Raw genomic sequence first — 15647 nt, forward strand, 5'->3', positions numbered from 1 at the left:
TAGGTCTCACTCAATGAGGGGTTCACAATGAGAGAGTTTGGATGCAGTAAATACAGGACAAATTGTTTCTCCAGGCAGGAGGGTCAGTAACCAGAGGGCACACATTTCAGAAAGGGTCTGAAGGACAAGAGAGAAGATTGGATCATTTTTATCCAGCGAGTTCATGATGACTGTCTGCAAGGTGAGTGGAAGTGGATTCAACAGCAACTTTCAAAAGGGGATTTGGAGAAATAGCTGAAAGGGAAACAATTGCAGGGTTATACAGGAAGGGCTGGGTAAATGGGACTCATTGGACTCATTTGACTGACCGTCACAATAGGCCCAGTGACCTCTTTCTGTGCTGTATAAGAGCTTACACACACTTGAACCAACTCGTGAAAAGGCCAGACTAGATTTACTGGACTACATCAGCAAATCAATGGCAAGGGAACAGCAAACCACAAGTAATGGCACTCACCAGTATATTCAATAGCACAACAATTGAGAGGGGGAGGGATGAAGGGCACGAGGTCAGAGAGCATGCTCGAGGGGTCTGAAGGCTCTGCTGTCAATGGTGGGATGGAGGAAGCAGCAATGGGCAGGGGACCAGCGAGAGAAGATTTAAGGTGGAGGGAGGGAATGTGAGTCTGCAGCAGGGCACAGAGTGAGGGAGGAGAAAAACCATGGAGGCAATTGGCTGGCAGTGAGGTCAGGGGTCATTCTGGAACAACACATGGAAAGACAGGGAAGAGACCACGCCATATCAGACAAGCTGGCGTTTATGGAATTTGGCTTCAGGAAGCTGGGAGAGGACATTGGAATCGTATAGTTAGAAGGCGGGACAAACAGTAATTAGGGTTTCTGTGGTCAAGGGCTGAGGTAGTGCAGAGACCGACAATGTAATTAAGACTGAAATAAAAGACCTACGTGATGGAGAGGATGTGGGGTTTGCAGCTCAGGTACTGGTCAGTCCCGAGGGAAGGAGGTCCATGTTTACTGGTCTCTTCTGAAGCATCCAGTTGGAAGTAGGTCCATGTTTATTGGTGCCTATTGGAGGTTCCAGTGGGAAGGAGGTCCATGTTTTGTGGTCCTATGGGAAGATGGACCATGTAGACATCATCATAGAGTTATGCAGGTTTACAGCATGGCATCAGGCCCTTCAGCTCTAATCATCCATGCCGACCAAGTTTCCAAACCTGAACTAGTCCCATTTGCTGCCTGTATTTGGCCCAAATCTCTCCGAATCCTTCCTATCCATGCTCCTGTAAAAATTTCCTGGAAATGTAGTAATTGTACTCACCTCGACCACTTCCTCTGGCAGCTCATTGCACATACATGCCATCCTCTGTGTGAAAAGGTTGCCTCTCAAGTCCCTTCTAATTCTTTCCCCTCTCAACTTAAATCTATTCCTTCTAGTACTGGACTCTCCTACCCTGGGGAAAAGACTTTTACTATTCATCTTATCAATGACCCTAATGATTCTATAAACCTCTATCTGGTCACCCCTCAATCTTCTGCATTCCCTTGAAGAACATCTCAGCCTATCCATCCTCGCCTGAAAATTCAAACCCTCCAATCTTGGTAATATCCCTGTTAATCTTTATTTTATCCAAACCGGTGTAATAAATTCCTTCCGATAGCAGGGTGAGCAGAAATGTGCACAGTGTCCAAACATGGCCTTCCCAATGCCTTGTACAGCTGTAAAATAATGTCCCAGCTCCTGTACTCCCTGCTTTGACCAGTGAAGGTGAACGTGCCAAATACCTTCTTCACCATCCTGTGATATCACTTCCAAGGAACTGTGTACCTGTACTCCTCAGTCTCTCTGTTCAACAACACTCCCCACGGCTCACCACTAATTGTGTATTTCCTGCCCAAGTTTGTCTTAAAAAAAGGTAACTCCTTCCATTTATCGAAATTAAACTCCATCTGGATTTGTTGACCCACTGGCCCAGTTGATCAAGATGACATTGCACTCTTGGATAACCTTCTTCCCTGTTGACGATGCCAACAATTTTAATGTCAGCCACAAACTTATTGAGCATTCCTGCTATTTTCTCATCCACATTGTTCATATAAGTGATGAACAACAGTGGATCCAGGATCGATTCTTGTGGCAGACGGCTAGTCACTGGCCTCCAGTCTGAAGAACATCCGTCTCTCACCAGCCTCTGCCTCCTACCATCAGGCCAATTTTATATACAATTGGCTCGCTCTCCCTGGATCCTATGTGATATAATCTTACTGAGCAGTCTGCCATGGCGGGGGGAGCCTTGTCTAAGGCCATGCTAAAGTCCATGTAGACAGAGTGTACTGCTCTAACTTTATCTACCTTCTTGCTTACTTCTTCAAAAACTCAGCCATCCATTCATCTCCATTGGAAAGTCCAGTAATTAGGAGGCCCATGTTTACTGGTCTCAATTGGGAGGTTCACTGGGAAGGAGGTCCATGTCCCTCCATTGGGCAGCCCCGTGAACTGAATTCCATGTTTGTTGGACTATGTTGGAGTGTCCATTACATCATGGATGCCATGGTTGATGTAAGGCCAGTTCCCTTCTGTTATAACTGTGATGCTCTGAACATCATCCCAGTGAAACACCTTGACTCAGAGACTGATCATGGAATGAGAAGGAGAGGGGAAGGGATTGGAGCATGTTGTGAATGGACAGGATGGGTCACTGGGTCAGAACCTACCCTGCTCCGTCCCTCCAGCTCACACTGATGGCCCGAGGATCTCATCTCTCTGCTGGGCCTTCATGGAATGAGGTTTATGTCCAAACCAGTCCCCAGTAAAAATAGGCCAACAGCACAGAACTGCCCTTCATTTGACAAGAATCTGTCAATCTTCCTGAGAGAGGCTAAACCTTGGTCACTGTGGGAAATGGGGCCTTACTCCAGGAAAAAAAGCATGCTTCTGGGGTCAAAGGTTAACATCCATTATTGGGGCAGAGCAGAGGGAGATTTATTCTGCATTCAACTGTCATCACCTGGGACACTGTGAGAAAGGGAGAGAAGCGAAACAGAGAGAGAGAGTTAGAGGGAGAGTGTGTGTGTAATTGAGGGATAGAGGGAGGAGCATCTGTGACAGTGTGAGATATGTGAGGGGACCGAGAGAGGAAGAGGGAGGTAGAACTGGTGTGGTTGATGGAGAGAGAGAAAAAAATAACAAGATGTGATTGAAAGGGATGGAGAGAGAGAAAGAGGCAGGATTGGTGATACCAAGATTGAAGGGAATCGGGAGAGAGAGGGTCAGGATGAGTGTGTGTGTGAGAGATAGAGAGACAGGAGTATGTTTAGAGACAGAATGACAGAGAGGGAGGGAATGAGACTGTAGATTGGGATGCAAAGAGGAAGGCAGAGAGACCGAGGGAGGAATAGAGAGGGACAGATAACATTTGGAGGCTTTCAATTGAAGCAAGTGATGGAGCGAGTGACGTAGACAGAGAGAGATGGAGAAATAGAGATTATCTGCCGGAGTGAGGAACCGTGAGTGGGTTGGAGAGTGTGGCTATGAGAGAGAGAGAGAGAGAGAGAAAGAATATGAAAGAGATTAAAAGTGGGACAGAGAGATAGAGGTAGAGAGAAAGAAGTGGCAGATGTGAGTGAAAAAGGGAGATAGAGAGAGAGAGAGAGAGAGGTGGACAGGTCCTGGTCACCACTTTCTGGGAAGGATGTGATTGTACTTGAGAGGGTGCAGAGATTTACCAGGATGGTGCACGGATGCTTCATGGGCGGCACGGCGGCACGGTGGCACAGTGGTTAGCACTGCTGCCTCAGAGCACCAGAGACCTGGGTTCAATTCCTGCCTCAGGCGACTGACTGTGTGGAGTTTGCACATTCTCCCCGTGTCTGCGTGGGTTTCCTCCAGGTGCTCCGGTTTCCTCCCACAGTCCAACGATATGCAGGTCAGGTGAATTGGCCATGCTAAATTGCCCGTAGTGTGAGGTTAGGGGTATGGGTGGGTTGCGCTTCGGCGGGGTGGTGTGGACTTGTTGGGCCGAAGAGCCTGTTTCGACACTGGAAGTAATCTAATCTAATAGAGAATCAGTTATGAGGTTGTTTTGCATGGAGCAGTGAAGGTTGAGAAAGAACCTCATTGAGGGGTATAAGATTATTCAGGGCTGTGATATGGTGGGTAGGAAATAAAAGCATCAATAAAACAGTTATTAATGTGATTCTCAGAGATGTGTCATTACTCTTGTCACAAACAAATATTTCCCAGTGAAGGGGTCCATTCTGCTGAATATTAGATACAGCTGGGCTTTGGAGAAATATTGGGCAGATGGAGGGTAATGTAGGGGACAAGAATCTCAAAGTTCGTACGCAGCTCCAGCAAGTGAATCCGGAGGCAGATGGAGTGTTGGTGCTCATTGTAAAGGGAATGCAATCTAAAAGCAGTGACATTTTACTGCAGCTGTACAGGGGTTAGGGTTAGGAGCTTGGTGAGCGCACATCAGGAGTATGGTGTCCAGTACCAACCTCCTTATTGAAGAAAGGACAGGAGCTGCATTGGATGTCGTTCAGAGATAGTTCCCTTGACTGATTCCTGGTATAGAGCGATTGTCTTATGGGAAAAGGTCAAACAGGTTTGGAATCTGATCCCTGGAGTTTCGAAGAATGAGAGGGAATCTCATTGAAATGTATAGAATTCTTTAGGGTCTTGACAGGGGAAACGCTGGATGTTTCCCTTCTTGGGAGAATAAGGGCGACACAGAAAACCACTGGGTAACCACTAGGACAGGATCAGAAATCGGGACCAGAAAGCTGTACTGTACCAATTTTAGTGGAAGGAGCTTGATGAGTAAGGGGGTTGAACTGAGAGCATTGACCAGCACGTGGGAATATCATATTGCTGCAAATGCTGAGACATTATTGAACAAAGATAGGACTGGCAGCTCAACATTCCAGGTTAGAGAAGTCTCAGGTGGGATAGAGGGAATGCAGGAGAGGTGGGTGCATTGCATTCTTGAGAAAGGAGAGCATCACTGCTGGATTTAAGGAGCATTCCTTGGAAGGCCTTTCAAACCACGCCATCTGGGTGAAGCTAAATTTTCAAAAAGAACAATCAATTTGCTGGGATTGTACTATAGACCACCCAATAGTCAGATGGAGAGGGAGGAGTAGATATGTTAGCAAATCACAGAGAGGTGTGAGAGGAATAGGGTTATGTTAGTAGGGAGTTTCAACTTCTCTAATATGAACTGGCATCGCCTTTGTGTGAATGGTGGAATATATAAAGTCCATCCAGGAGAGCTTTTGGTGCCAGTATGTAGATAGTCCTTCTAAACATGGGCAGTGCTGGACTCAATCCTGGGTCATGAAACCAGTCAAATAGTTGAAGAGTCAGTGGGTGAGCATTTTGCAGATATTGAACATAAGTCCATAAGTTTCGTAGTTATTATGGAAAGGAATAAGGGTAGTGCAGAAAGGTAAGTGTCTAAAGTGAGGCAAGGCCATTTTCAATGTCATGAGACAGGATCTGGCAAATATAGACTGGGAGCTGCTACTTGCAGGTCAGTCTACATTTGGAAAGTGGGAAGCTTTTTAATGTGAGACAGTGAGAATTCAGGGCCAGCTCACAAAGAAAGGCAAGGGCAGCAACTCCTGGGATCCTGGATGTCAAGGAATATGGATAGTTTGGGAAAGGAAAAGAAGGAAACCTTTGTCAGTGACAGAGCATCAAAAACAAGGGAGGCCCTTCAGGAGGAGAGAAAGTGTGGGGAGGTGCTTAAAAAAATAGGAGGCCAAACTGGAGCCATGAAATATCTTTGGCAGCCTGAGCTCCTCACCCCAGAATGCTTAAAAAAATGTCACTAGAAAGAATAGATGCACTTGTGGTCATCTTTCAGCATTCTAGACGCTGGAGCAGTTCCTGTGGATTGGAGGGTGGCTAACATAATCCCACTATTTAAGAAGGGAGGCAGAGACCGGTTAGCTTGACATCAGCAGTGGGGGAAATACTGGAGTCCATTATAAAAGATGTGCAGCAAATTTTGTTGTAACCTGCACCTTATGAACTAACGCTCTTGACAAACCAGCAAAAGGTATATCCCTCAAATGCCGGAAAGTTTAAGACATTAGTCTGTCCAATTATAATACATTTATAATGTATTAATTTCAATGTAAACATACTTATTGTTTAATTGAATATCCACATGAAATATCAACAGTCGATTCAATTTCGAGTCAATTTCTCCGCAAACACGGCAACCTGCCGCGATGCCCATGTAATCAGTTGAGAGTGTGAGTGAGAAGGATATGGGGACAATGATCGCTTTTCTCGATACAAAGCACTGCTGACCACAATCATCATCCAGTGGCCTGCTGGGTGTAGCTTGTCAGGAGCTGAACAAGAAAGAAAGAGTCATTAAGCTGAACAAGAAAGTTTGCAATTAAAGATGCCCAAGTTAAGGACATAAGTCACATACTGAGAGTAAAAGGATTTGCCTGGAATCTGGAAAGGTTGGAGCGGTCGCAGTGATGTGGTGACTGACAGATGTGAAAACAGTGGAAGGGTTTGTTGGTTTCATCAAATATGAAGTGCCAATTTCCAATTAGAGTGACAATCATGATGCGAGCCAACTATTCCCATCCCAACAGCTGGTATTATTGGACAACACAGATCTCAGACTGAAACGCAAACAGAAACTGCTGAAGAAATGCAGTTGGTCTGCAGCATCTGTGGAGCAGAAGCACACAATGATTTCGATGTAATAATAATACCTCCTTTGACAAAAGAAATGAAGATGAAACATACTGACAGAAAACACACATTCAAAAGTTTTCAAAACTCATGGCAAATTAAAATCCTTTTTCATCTAACATTATTTCTTTCCAGTCCTCAAATAACAGGGAGAAGGGGTCCATTTCTCTATCACATCTTTCGGATTAACTTAACTGTAGTTTTCATTTCATTGCCTTTAAAGTTTGATTGCCTTTTCCTTGATTAATACTTCACTGGCCACAGGTGAAGTGCCAGAGTGGAGGATTGTCAATGTGTTTCCTTTGTTCAAGAGGGGCAGCAGGGATAGGCCAGGCAATTACAGACCAGTTAGTCTGATGTCAGTGTGAAGGAAATTATTAGAAAAAATCCTGAAGTACAGTATTAAGCAATTCTTGGAGAGGTAGGGATGCCAGTATTGATTGTGTCAACAAAGGCCCCACATGGAAGGCTGACCCAGATGGTAAGGGCCCATAGGATCCAAGGCAAGTTGGCAAATTTGATCTAAAAGTGGCTTCCAAATATGAGGCAAAGAGTGATGGTGGAGGGTTGTCTTTGTGATTGGAAGCTTGTGACCAGTGGTGTGTGACAGGGATTGGAGCCGGGACCCTTTCTGTTTGTAATGTACATTAACAAATTGACTGTGATTGAATAATTAGAAAGATTTCAGATGCCACATAAATTGGTGGTGTTGTTGATATTGATTTGATTTTTATTTTATTGTCACAAGTACTCAAGTACAAAAGGATAGGAGTGCAGTGAAAAGTATGTAATGTTGCCTCACAAGGTGCCATCTTACGTACAAGGACCTAGGTACAGAATCTTAAGAACAAGATAGAAAGAAAGAATAAAGTTAAAAGATACCCATTACAGATTAGTTTTAAGAAGACAATAAAGTAACAAATCTGAAAGTTCAATCATTAGTCTTTCCTAAACATTTTGCGACCATGAGATCATATTGCGAGTTGTTACCCTGAGACCGGAAGTCCATGCTGAGGCAGTGCTGGGCTGAGAGACCACCAAATAAAGCAAAAGATCACCCTGTGGGCTGAGAGACAACCACACTGGGCCACTGAGAGATCGCCATGATAGACTGACAGTCCATCACACTGGGCTGACAGTCCAGCATGCTGGGCTGAGAGGCCACCACATTAAACTGAGAGGCCACCATGTCAGACCGAGAGTCTGCCTTTCTGGGCTGGAAGGTCTCCCTGCCAGGCCAGGATACTGCCACACAAAGCTGAGAGGCCGTATCACTGGGTCTGCATTGATCGGAGACCAGGTGTCTGAGGCTATGAGTCAGTGGCTGGGAGAGAAAAGATGAAAGAAGGACAAAAGAAAAACACAAAAGAAAAGACAAAAAGATGGAAGAAAAACAAGAAAAGGAAACAGATGGAGCAGGTGAACTTGGTCTGAAGAGTCCTACTCTGCTGCCATCTTGGATCACCGGGTCTCAGGCTACAGTCTGATATTGATCAGCTGGTAAATTGGGCAGATCAATGGCAGATGGCATTCAATCCTGATAAGTGCGAGGTGATCCAATTTGGGAGGTCTAATAAGGGAGGGATATACACAATGAAAGGTATATGCCTTGGGTATCCTTGTGCATGGATCACAGAGGGCTGATCTGCAGGTACAACAAGGAATTAGGAAGGCAAATGGAATTTTGTCCTCATTGCAAAAGGGATTGAGTTTAAAAAGCAGGGAGGTTATGTTGCAGCTACAGGGTGCTGGTGAGGCTACACCTGGAGTACTGCGTGCAGTTTTAGTCTCCTTACTTGAGAAAGGATGTACTGGCACACAAAGGGGTGCAGAGAAGGTTCACTCGGTTGATTCAGGGGTTGGGAGGGTTGACCTGTGAGAGGTAAAACTGAGTAGACTGGGATGCATCATTGGAACTTAGAAGAATGAGGGGGTGGGGGATCTTATAGAAACATATAAAATTATGAAGAGAATAGATAAGACATAGGACGTTTCCACTGGTAGGTGAAACTAAAACAAGAGGGCAGAGCCTCAAAATTAGGGGGAGCAGTTTTAGGACCAAATTGAGAAGGAATTTCTTCACCCAAAGGGTCATAAATCTCTGGAATTCCTTGTCCAATGAAGTAGTCGATGCTACTTCAGTAAACGTTTTCAAAGCTAAGATTTTTTTGAACAGTAAAGGAATTAAGAGATACAGTGAGAGCGTGGGTAAGGGGAACTGAGTCCATGAAAAGATGAGCCATGATCTTATTAAATGGCAGAGCAGGCTTGAAGGGCCAGAAGGCCGACTCCTGCTCCTAGTTCTTCTGTTCTTAGGTGCCTTGGGAGTAGTGAGGAACAAAGGGACCTTGGTGTACAAGTCCATCAATCCTGGAAGGTATCAGCACGGCTAGGAAGGGTGGTGAAGGAGGCATGAAGGATGCTTGCCATCATTAGCTAGGGTGTAGAATATAGGAGCAAGGAAGTCTCGTTGTTACTTTACAGAGCATTGATTAGGTCATATCTGAAATACTGTGTATCATGCTGGTCATGACACTGTCAGAAGGTTGTGATTGGACTGGAGAGGGTGTAGAGGAGATTCACCAGGATGTTGCCTGGGATTGTCGGAGTGGGGAAAACATTCCCTGTTGAGGGAGTCGATTTCCTTCTGGGGAATGATTTTTCAGGACTAAAGGCAGGAACTTCCCCAATAATTACAGAATGCCCAAAGGAGGTCCAAGAAACAGAACAATGACAGGAACAGGTTCCTGGTCTCTCTCCTTTGTGTGAGGTAACCAGGGCCATGGTTAAACCAAATCCATCAATAAGGGTTGATGTAACACCACAGCAAGCGAAAGGATCGCTGAAACTTTCCGAAAGGGTGAAGATAATCCAGCTGGAGTGTTTGGTATGATGTCCCTAATTACAGCAGATCCAAAAAGCAGATCCTGAATGAAATAAATGAGCAAAGTCAGCTCAAACTGAGGTCGAGGCTGGAGGAGTTTCAGAGTGTTATTACCTTCAGAATGGAGCACTGATGAGGAAGTGGAGACCCACCCCTCATCGACTCCCAGATAAAGAATGGTTAGTTAGACAAAGGCTAGTGGTCCCACCCAGCTATCATAGGGAGATATTGTGGAGAGTACATCAGATTTCCATAACAGGACCATGGGGATTTGGAAAACACAGGCATCCAGAATCAAGTGTTTTACTGAGCAAAAATTGTTTAAATATGTGGTGCAGTTTTTAAAAATGTGTCATACTTGTCCTCATCCTTACCAATCCGCCAACTGCAGATGCATCTGTCCTATACAGTGTTTGTCAGAGTGAGCGTCGCACAGTCTTTTTGAAGGCCAAATCTTGACTTCCACTAAGAATAGCATCCATCGTGTTGTGTGACACTATCACCACGCTAACTGGGACAGACTTACAACCGATCTCACAACTCATGACTGGGCATCCATGAGGCACTGTGGGCCATCAACAGCAGCAGAATTCTGCTCCAGCACAATCTGAAACATAATGGCCCGGCGTATCCCCCACTCAACCATTACCATCAAACCAGGGGATCAACAAGGGAGAATTCAGGAGGGCATGCCAGGAACAGCACGAGGCATGCATTAAAATGAGGTGTTAACCTGGCGAAGCCACTAAAGAAGACTCCTTGCATACCAAACAGCATAAGCAGCAAATGATAGACAGAATTAAAGAATTCCACAACCAACGGATAAGATCTAAGTTCTGCAGTACTGAAACATCTTGTCATGAGTGGTGTTGGATGATTAAACATCTCACTGGAGGAGGAGTCTCCACAAATATCCCCATCCTCAATGATGGATGAGCCCAGCACAGCAGTGCAAAAGATAAAGCTGAAACTTTCGCAGCAATCTTCAACCAGAGGTGCCGAGTGGATGATCCTCCAGTCGTCTCCAGCATTACAGATAAAAGTCTTCAGCCAATTCGATTCACTCCACATGATGTCAACAAATGGTTCAAGATCCTAAAAAAAACTGGAATCACTGGATATCATTGGCAAACTCTTTGGTATTTACAGCCATACCTGACACATAGGAAGATGGTCATGGTTGTAAGAGGTCAGTCATCTCAGCTCCAGGACATCTCTGGAGGAGCTCCTCAGGGTAGTCTCCTTCGCCCAACTACCTTCAGCTGTTTCATCAATGACCTTCCCTCCACAAGGTCAGAAGGGGTGATGTTCACTGATGTTTGCACGATATTCAGCACCATTTCCAACTCCTCAGAGATTGGAGCAACCCATGTTCAAATGCAATAAGATCTGATAATATCCAGGCTTGGGCTGACAAGTGATAAGTAACTTTCATGTCATATAAATGCTAGACTCTGACTGTCAACAATAAGAGACAATCTAACCAGTGGCCCTTGACATTCAGTGGTGTTACCATGAACGTGTCCCCCACTATCAACATCCTGGGAGTTGATAGCCAGCTGAAACTCACCAAATAAACACAGTGGCTACAAAAGCAGGTCAGAGACTAAGAATACTGCAGCAAGTACCTCACCTCTTGTCTCTTGAAAGCCTGGCCCAAGTCAGGCACAAGTCAGGAATGTGATGGAATATTCCCCACTTGCCTGGATGGGTGAAGCCCCCAACAACACTCAAGAAGCTGAACACCATCCAGGGCAAAGCAGCCGCTTGATAGGCACTGCATGCACATGTAACCATGTCCTCTACCACCGACATTCAGCAGCAGTAGTGTGCACTATCTACAAGATGCACTGCAGAAATTCACCAAAGATCCTCAGACAGCACCTTCCAAACACAACCATTTCCATCTAGAAGGACAAGGGCACCAGATATATGAGAACACCATCACCTTCAAGTTCCCCTCCAAGCCAACTTGACTTGAAATGTATTGTGTCACTTCACTGTTGCTGGCTCCAGATTCTGGAATTCCCTCCCTAATGGTATTGTCGGTCAACCCACAGCAGGTATACTGCAGCAGTTCAAGAAGGCAGCTCATCAAAAGCCTTCTCAAGGGCAACTAGGGATGAGCAATAAATGCTGGCCAGCCAGCGATGCTCACATTCCACAAAGTGAATACATTTTTAAAAAAACTTGTCAAGTTGTAGGTAAACCTCCACACATGATGAAAGCAGCATCCTTAATTCCTCTCCCAGTTTTTGAGGAACCATTCAGTTGTGTAGAGGTGTGTCCAGCACTGAGTGTAGCAGAAAGAGGATGAGAAAAAGTGTGAGAGCCAAAGAGAATTGGTCAATTCCCAAAGTGAACTTCCTTCGGTGAGGTGAACAAACTCAGAGATATTACAGAATTCAGACACTATTTTTGTATCTGGAGAAAGATCAACAGGGGGACAGAATGAGATTGCTCAGAGAATACAAAGAAGTTTGTGTGAGGAGTGGTTGAGGCCTGTATTCGGTCTGTACTCGATGGAGTTTGGAAGGATGAGGGGGAATCTCAGTGAAACATACAGTATACTGAGAGGCCTGGATAGAGTAGACATGGAGACGATGTTTCCACTTGGCAGAGAGACTGGGACCTGAGGGCACAGCCTCAGAAGGGGCCATCCTTTGGAAGTGAGATGAGAAGGAGATTCATCATCCAGAAAATGGTTAATCTGTGGATTGATCATTGCTGCAGAGTGCTGTGGAGTGTATTTAAGACAGATAGATAGGTTCTTGATTGATAAACCAATCAAGGGTAACAGAGAAGGCAGGAGAATGGGGTTGACAAACAAATGAACTATGATAGAAGGCAGAGTGGACTTGATGGGATGAATGGCCACATTTTGCACTGATACATGGTCGGAAAAGAGACACTTGGATGGGTCACATTAATTGAACATGATGTGGAGGTAGATAATTCAGACCCAATAAAACAAAACCCATTTTGGTTAAAACCAGAGAAACTGGCCAAAGTAACAAAGGAAGCTCAATGTTTATTTGAGAATCAATTGATTGATTTGTCAGAGTAATTGGAGTTCTCCCATGTTGGAATTGAGCAAATATCCAAATCATCTAAAACCCTGGATTTTTAAAAACCATTTAAAAATAAAGAGGCAGCTGGGCTGAGCTCTGGGAAAACACAGAGACACGGAGATGGCTGCCTGGAACCATTGTTCTTGCTGGAATTCCAGTTCACACCTCAACCCTGAAAGAGACACCAACCAGACCTCATTCTTCAGACTGAACCTCATTTTTACGCCTCGGCCTACTAACACAGACACTTTGGAACTGACACAGATACTCGACATTCAACACAATCAATATTTATTCACAGAGATATTGGGCAGTCAACATCAATCAAGATACATTCACAAACACTCTTAACTGTCAGGAAGCCAACTGACCCCAAAGGGAACACCAAAAACACATTGGACAATACAGATCTGAAGGGAGAAAATGGGGCACACAGTCTGTATAACAGCCAGCCCTAATCTGAGGGTGAGCCTTTTCAACAACAAGTTTCTGCAGGAACAGCTTCAGCAAGCCCCAACAAGCAGCTTCAGAACCAAGAACCACAGAGGCTGAATAGAGAAGCTGCATCCAGGAACCAAACCAAGAACATCATCGCAACAATGGACACCCGAGAGCAGGAACACCAACCAAACACGATCTGAACAAGAGCTTCCAGAGACAGGCCTTTTCCAAACATATTCCCAGATTCCTTCGCCCCAGTCTTACCCCCCTCTCCCATTTATCTCTCAGCCCCCAGGTCTTATTCTTGATGAAGGGCTTATGCCCGAAACGTTAATTCTCCCGCTCCATGGATGCTGCCTGACCTGCTGCGCTTTTCCAGCACAACACTCTCAACCCTGATCTCCAGCATCTGCAGTCCTCACTTTCTCACAGACCTGTCCTGAGCCAAGAGAACTGACGGCGAGAACCTCACCAACAGGACACATTTTAAACCTGTATTTTCCTTGGTGCTGAGCTGAAAATCCTGATTCCCCAAAGTTTCCCTCTGAGCTCGCAGGGAGGGGATGGTGGCTGGTGACAGTGCATTGGGACCCCAAGGGTAGGGAGCCTGATCAAAGTTTGTGTGATTCAAACTGTTTTGCTTCGAATAGTAGAAAGTGAGGACTGCAGATGCTGGAGGTCAGAGTCGGAAAGTGAGGCGCTGGAAAAGCACAGGAGGTCAGACAGCATCTGAGGAGCAGGAGAATCGACATTTTGGACAGACACCTTTCATCAGGAATGTTGGGAAGGACGAACTTGCGGAACATTTCTGGGACACCTGCAACAAACAACCCCACCACCCTGTGGCCGGCCACTTCAAATCCCCTTCCAACTCTGCCGAGGACATGCAAGTCCTGGGCCTCCTCGACTGCCAACTCCAAGCCACTCGAAGTCTGATTGGATTAGATTAGACTCCCTACAGTATGGAAACTGGCCATTCGGCCCAACATGTCCACACCAACCCTCCAAAGCGTACCCCACCCAGACTCATTCCTCGACCCTATATTTACTCCTGACTAATGCACATAACACTATGAGCAATTTAGCATCGCCAATTCACCTGAGCTTTTGGATTGGATTAGATTATAAGGTGGAAACATTCCTTTGACCCAACAAGTCCACACCAACCCTCTGAAGAGTAACCCACCCAGGAGCATTTCCCACTGACTAATTTACCTAACATTGCAGACAATTTAGAATGGCCTATTCACCTGACCTGCAAATCTTTGGACTGTGGGAGGAAACTGGAGCACCCGGAGGAAACCCACGCAGACACAGGGAGAATGTGCAAACTCCACACAGACAGTCACCCAAGGCTGGAATCGAACCTGGGACCCTGGTGCTGTGAGGCAGCAGTGCTAACCACTGAGCCACCATGTAGGGAAGAAGAATGTCACATTTTCCACCTTGGGACCCCCCAACCACACGGTATCAATGTTGATTTCACCAGTTTCGTTATCTCCCCTCATCCCCACCCCGCCCAAACGAATGTCCAATCCTCCAACTGGACACCACCCTCTTGAACTTTCGTATCTGTCCATCATCCATAATACCTATCTCCTCCACCATCCCTTCTGAACTATCACGATCACCTCACCCCCCCACCTGCATCTATCTATCTATCACCTTCCCAGCTACTTGCCCCCATCCCTTTCCCACCCTCCTATTTATCTCTCAGCCCCCTTGCACCTCCCCCCAACCTTCCTGATGAAGAGCTTATGCCTGAAACGGCGATTCTCTCCTGTCCATCAGATGCTGTCTGACCTGCTGTGCTTTTCCAGCGCCACACTTTTCGAGTCTAGTTTCTAATAGGTTATAACCTGTGTTTAATTTGATGGTGTATTTAATTACTGTTCTCTGTACAAATGACAGGGTTAATTTCACTTTTTATTACATTTGCAATCGTTCTTGTATTATACATATCTTTTGTATTGAGTAAACGTAGAGATTCTTTTGCCCTGAAACACCCATTGACTGCCTTCTTCAGTTGACATTTTAAAATAAATCCAGTGGCAGAACCAGGGATCTAGGGATGATTCTAACCATCTAAAAATCAGCAAATTACTGATCACAAACTAGACAGGGTACACTGATTGAACTGTAAGAGTAATTGGGGATCTCTTGCAGTGTTGGTTCTGAAACCAAATGTTTCAATTCGATCCTGTGTCAATTATAGGAAAATGAATGGAGTCACAAAGATGGATTTGTACCCTATTCCCAGGTCAGGAGATTGCATTGATAGGGTGGGTAGCATGCAGGTGCAGCAGGCAGTGAAGAAGGTAAACGATATGTTATCTTCATAGTGAGAAGATTTGAGTACAGGATCAGAGATGTCTTGCTATAATTGTATGGGAGCTTAGTGAGACCACACCTGAAATATTCAAACCAAAACTGGTTCAGTGACAGGAGACAGTGGGTGGAGGCAGAAGGTCGTTTGTGTGACTGGGCCCAGTGTGCAGTGGGATACCACAGGGATTAGTGCTGGGTCCCTTATTGTTCAGGATGTATTGAAACAATGAAGATGAGAATG

General features: G+C 45.4%; 1 gene segment (V, D, J or C); it reads left to right on the top strand.

The window, feature by feature from the left end:
- The window catches only part of LOC140479538 (Ig kappa chain V region Mem5-like), a 517282-nt gene that overhangs the window by 483217 nt on the left and 18418 nt on the right, over positions 1-15647 (top strand).

Source organism: Chiloscyllium punctatum, chromosome 7 (genome assembly GCF_047496795.1).
Source record: "Chiloscyllium punctatum isolate Juve2018m chromosome 7, sChiPun1.3, whole genome shotgun sequence".
NCBI lineage: Eukaryota > Metazoa > Chordata > Chondrichthyes > Orectolobiformes > Hemiscylliidae > Chiloscyllium > Chiloscyllium punctatum.